This window comes from Falco peregrinus, chromosome 6, assembly GCF_023634155.1.
Source record: "Falco peregrinus isolate bFalPer1 chromosome 6, bFalPer1.pri, whole genome shotgun sequence".
In the NCBI taxonomy this organism is placed as follows: Eukaryota; Metazoa; Chordata; class Aves; order Falconiformes; family Falconidae; genus Falco; species Falco peregrinus.
In genome coordinates, this window is record NC_073726.1 from 93,119,038 (window position 1) to 93,124,986 (window position 5,949).

A 5,949-nucleotide genomic window follows, 5' to 3' on the forward strand; every position below is an offset into this window, starting at 1 on the left:
AAACTCTTCTCGTACTGGGGCTGTGGCTGATGAGACAGGCTTGGTGTAGGTGGCTAGAATCCGTCCTGGCAGAATGGATGTTGCTCTGTGGACATGGTTCCCTTTGATAGAACATATGAATATAAACTGGTTTAAAATGAAGATATGGCTTTACAAATATAGGTTGCACTAGTATTGTGATTGTGGCTGATACTGAGGCTAAGGCTGTATCCGATACAGACTGTACTGAGATGAAAGATTTGCTCTGTAACCAGATCCTCAATAGCACCTTGATAGGAGACGTAGGCTCGATGGATGCAAACCACACTCCGTGGGCACAGGCTGTGCTGCGGTGCAGATGCTGTGGCTCTGTGGGCATGGCTCTTGTGGTGTGGAAGGATGGATGCAGATACGAGTCTCGCCCTGCTCTCAGATATTCATGCCTCGGTCTCTTTCATTTGTTTCTCTCTTTGAAATTTCTACCTTCCCAGAAGCTGGCAAGAGTGGTGCGTCCTTTTGGGACTGGGCACTGGATGCCAGTGGAAAGGACATTTTCAGCTACGGAGACACTCATAAAAAGCTGACTCTGGCAGGGAGCTTGAGAACACGTCCATCCTGGTGCTGCTGCTGTATCCTCCTGCCTTTTCCCTTGCCAGCAGTGTGGGGAGACCCAGAGAGTAGGCAGCAGACCCAGGAACGGTGTGATCACAGATATCCAGTTTACATTAGAGTTTTCAGTTTTTGCTTTTTTTAACCTTTTTATATTGCTGGGTAAGTGTTCCTAACGATGCAATTAACAGTGGGAAAGGCTTGTACTCCAGTCGCCACTTAGGAGAATTACTGCACCTTTCCCATTTCTGCCACTCCTTCTGCAGTGCCAAATGTAGCTGGAGGAAAAGGGGTGAGAGGAAGTTTTCTCCTCCTATTTATTTCTTTTTCCTGCCTATATTTTCTTCTTTTGTTTTCCTATCCCCAAGCAGTGTAAATAATGCTCAGTACTTGGACTGTTTGTTTTTCCCTCCCATCTCTTTTTTAGGAGTGGAGAAAGCTGATTTCAAGTTTTTCCTGTTCGTACAAGTTCTATTTTCTTTTGTTGTTGTTGTTAAAAATATGGTTTGTTGACTAGGGGGGTTTTGGTCTCTTGCAATTCCTCGCCATGTTTCTACAAATGTCCTTTTGAGGGGGAGGGGTTTTGAAAGGAAATTCAGCAAACTGCTGCCTTTTGAGCTCTCACCTGAAAATAAACAGGGGGAGAAGCAAAAGAAAACATTGTACAAGGTTATCGATTTTGCTGGAGGACTGAACAGAGATAACCCAAGTGCTGAGTTTTAATTGCAATACCTCTTGCAAGGAAGCATCAGCAAAGCACGGGCTTAGACCAGATGCGCAATCTGATGAACTAGAGAAGGGAATTTGCCTGGACACTGCCATACTGTCCCAGGGGCAACTCCTTCTCACTTACTCTGACTCATTTCTACCCTGTTTAATTAATTACACCTTTGCCTCTTTACCTCCTCTTAAGGCTTGGTGTATTTTTTGGGTGACAGGAGAGTGACACATGCTCCTTCCCTGATTCAGGTTTAGTCCCAGCATATTTGCAGGGAAGAATGTCCGAGGAGAATAAAATGTGTCTGAAGTAATATAATCAAGTGTCACAGTTCAGCCAGCTGCTGGCAAGAAAAGCAGGAATGATGAAGCGTACGAACGGGACTCTCAGGTAGAACTTCACCCTACTCTGCTTTCTCCCACCCACCCGGGCAGCTGCATGAAGGGGGTCTCCTCTGTCACTGCCAGAGTCTTTCCAGCCACATCCACTTTGAGCGGATCTGTCATCCCTCTCCATTGCACCTCTAAAGGAAAGACCTTTGGGATATTTAAGTAAGACTGGTAATTTGGTGTAGATAGAAGAGGTTTTGTGACCACCCTTTTTTACCCATGTGCTTGGGCTTGCTTACATCTCTCTAAGGAGGTAGCTCCTCTCCTGAATGATGACCTTCCAGTATCTTTTTAAGGATGTTTACACATTCAGGTGCTCCTCCCCTGGGTGGGAGAGCTTGGTAAAGATGAGCTCCTGCAGCTCTTGCAGGGCCAGTGCTGGCTCCTTGTCCTGACCTGGCTTGGGACCAGTGGTGGAGCCGGGCCTAGGAATCCCACCAGCCAGGACAGGGAGACGGGGCAGGTGCCAAATGAGTAAGTGTTAACCTTTCCTTATTTCTTTTTTAAAAAGGAAAACAAAGTGGTTTCCCTTTTAAAAAAGGGAAACAAAAGTGGTTGGGTGTGTTCCTTTGTGGAGGAGGTTTGGATGGCTCGTTGCTTTTTCTTCTCCAGACCTTTTTGTTCCCACGTGCCTCTCCAGGACCAATCTGGCTGTTTACAGCAACTTTCTGAGTAGCTTCTCATGATCCCTCTGTGTTGTTTATAGGACTGCGACAAGTGGGTCAACTCGTTTTTTTCTTTTAATGTGGATATGTGGTACATTTGCTAAGATGTCTGACTGATGTCTGAACGATGTATGTTGTCTCTGTGCAAGGCAGTGACAGGGAATTATCTACATGGGAAAAAATGGGGGGGGGGAGGGGAAAGGACCTTATAGAAAATTCTGTGGAGTTCAATAGGAAGAGAAAACCTTTCTGTAGAGTTTTCTAACCTGTGGAATAGGATAGGGAATTATACCCTGCTGTATAATTCCATAACCTGATTTCTAGCAACTTGTAGATAGACTCTCGTTCTCTGTGAATTTAGGCTGATTTGACCACTACTCTCCACAAAAACTTTCAAGCTTACTAAATTCTGTACATTTTTTTCATAACAGTCTTGACTTTATGTGAATAATTAAATTTCAGCCTTTTTCCTGGAAAAAAAAGCAAAGGCTATTTTCCGTTACCTCTCCACAGTTGAAAACTGTGTCTGCGTTTGCCAGGAGCGTGGCTGGCGGGAGCAGGTCTGCCCGTCCACACTTGCTGCCTGAGTGGGCATCCAGAGCTGAACTGGGAGGCAGTTTGAAGCTCTGTGAAAATGGAAGATGGTCTGTACAAGCTGGCCTTTTCTTATGCAACAGGCCTGCTGCTCGTGCATACCCAATAACAGGGAGAGGGACCTGGAACCTACTGTGCGTTTCCCAGAAAAGCTGCTGTTCTATAGCTACACCTATTCAAGCATATGGACAGCACAGGTGCTCTGTGAGCAAAACTTGGCCTGAAATTCCTTTATCCTGGTGAGGAGGGATGTTGGAGAGAGTCCATCCAAATACTCAGAGGCCAAATTGAATTTATGAGGCTGAAAATAAGAAGGAAAGGTAAGCTCAGTATCCCTGATCTACAGTTACTGAGAAACCCAGCCCTGCTGCTCATTTACACAAACCCTTTGTAAAGCAGAGCTGCAATACATAAAAATCCTGGATTTTCTTGAAGCAGGGGAGGTAGAAGGTTCTCATCTTTCGCCCCAAGCCCTGGTCTTCAACAGGAGCTTGTTGAAGTGATTGTGCTGAACGCCAAGTAAGGCTTGAACACAAGTGACCCTGTGAAAAAGGCCTCAGCTTCCACTGCGAGAAAATCCTCTCTTGTTCCTTTTCACCTAATTGCTCATATCTGACCAGTTACACTGTTTCATAGGGTTTTCTTTTATGTAAGTCTTAAGCTTTCTTTACAAGCCTTGTGCATTCCCTTCAACTCCATTGCCTCAGGCTCTGGGATGGAGAAGTCAATCTGCTGCTTTCTGTTTCTGTGCCTGTAAATCATCATCTTCTGGGAAGCTGCTGACAAGTCACATGCTTGCTTTTCCCCCTTAAAAACTTTAACGTTGCCCACGATGGTGGTGTTGCACAGAGAACAGAGTTTAACCGTACCTCTAAGCTGGTCGGACGGTGAGCTGCTGTGCAGGGGGCAGCCCTGGCTCTGCTGGCCTCCTGCTGCCCTGTGGGGATGCTGATGCACAGCTGACCCCACTGCAAGCCAGGGCACTGCCACCCTACTAGGAAAGTGAAGAGGGACCAGATATGAGCAGAGAGAGAGAAAGCACTCGTCTCAGCAGCTGGCCCATCTTTAGGCCACATTAGGGAAACTGGGAAAGTGCACTTTGAAATGGCATCTTCATGGTGAGTCTAAGCTGCTAAAAGGAGCTGCCATGCCTCCTCCCTTTCATCACCGTGATCTGTGTGCTTCTGCTGCTGAAGGAGCACCAGCGTCATTGCCTGTTTGGCTGCTTGGGAACTGCCCCATTAAGAACTAACCCACTCCCCTATCAAAATAAGGGTTTGAGGGATCAGCTCCTTGTATTGGTTCCCTTGGTGAGGCAAGTGCCACTGAGGGCTGGCACAACATGCAGATGGTTATGTTGAAGAATATTCCTTTGGTTGCATATGCAACTTGAACTGGCTTAAGCTGACTGTGAAATACCTGTCTGAGAAGAATAAACCCAGCTGGGGTACCAGGGAGGACATACTACCCCCTTCCTTTCCTGGTGTTTTCTTCAGAATTTGTAGTATGGGCTGGATCTGCTTTGGTCTCTGTTGTTGTTTAATGTCCTGCTGTTTCCTTCACTATTCCCTCCCCATCCAAAGGCTCCTTTGAGATAGACCCTTGCAACTGGGCAGGAGGAGATGAATAACTTGATATACACATAGAATTAATAAAATTAACATGCACAAATCTGGTATGCACTCAGTGATTACACTCCACGGCAGCTAAAGATACTGACTGGTAAGTCTCCTCCTGTACTTGCAAGCGGCAGAGCCTTGTGCAGGAGTGAGGCACAGCTGCTGGAGGTGACATCTGTCCCTGTCTTTGAGTGAGTTCCAATCTAGCGAGATCCAGAATGGCACTTCACACCTACGCAGAGTCTGTGCATGATGTACTGTGTACAACAACTAAAAAAATATTAGTTGTAGGCTTAGAGAAGAGAACTGGACAGAAGAAAACTGTTCTCTGCATGCAACAGGGGGATGAAGGATGCGGTGAGGCAGGGCAGCGTGCAACAGCGTGGGCTTGTGGACAGCTCTGGGTGCGCTGGGCAGGAGCAAGGAGAAGGCTAGCCAGAGAGGGAAGGCATTGAGAGAAGGGCTTGAGAAGAAGATCAAGAAAAGCTTAGTGTCTTACATTTGCACAACCCAGGTAGGAAGCTTCACGGCAGACTCCAGGCAGAACCGGCTCAAGTGTAGTCGCTACACAAGCTGCGGCTGCGGGGCTGGCACAGGTTATGGTGCTCCTTGGTCCAAGCCGTGCTTCTCTCTGCTGGACAGTGATAGGAAAGAATCCTCCTTGACTTTAGGCACCTACTGGCTTCTTTTTCATCATCTTTGAAAAACACTTCACAACATGCTTAATTCTTCAGGGGAATCATATAAGGAATACACCAAATGAGTACTCAGATGCTGTTCAAATGAAATTAATGTGAGTTCTGTTCTCCATGGAAACCCCAAATACCTAAATTTAGCTCAATTTGCCTTAACTGTTGCATTGGTAATTGCCTAGAAGGAGAAACAAACCAAAATAAACCCACCTCTAAATGTTGTAGAGAGCAGAGCAATGTTGGCATAACCTAAGTGCTTCCTTCTAATTTCTCCCAGATGGAATTTCCCATGTTCCTTGTTCAGACAACTCTAACCAAGCTGGCTGTTTGACTTTTTCCAGAACAAAAAGGAAAAGAAAGGTGGGGGGCATGGGACGGGGACAAAGCCATTCCAGTACAGAGGTTATCAGCAGCTGGTGCCCTTACATCTAGGAAAATACGGATAAGTAACAGTTTAATCTTTGATTCTCCTCCCCCGTAGCAATGTGACTGGGAAAGGTTTCTATGCCATGGCTCAGGGAAAATCTGAGTGAAGTAGTGCCTGTTACAACTAAATGTACCTGTAGGACAGTCTATGGTCATCAGAGCACAGAGTTGAACATGAGCTATGGGGTCAACATCGGGTGCCTCTGTTGTACTGTAGGTGTTCCCCAGGCTAAGCAGCAGCAACTCCCCCCCCCCCAG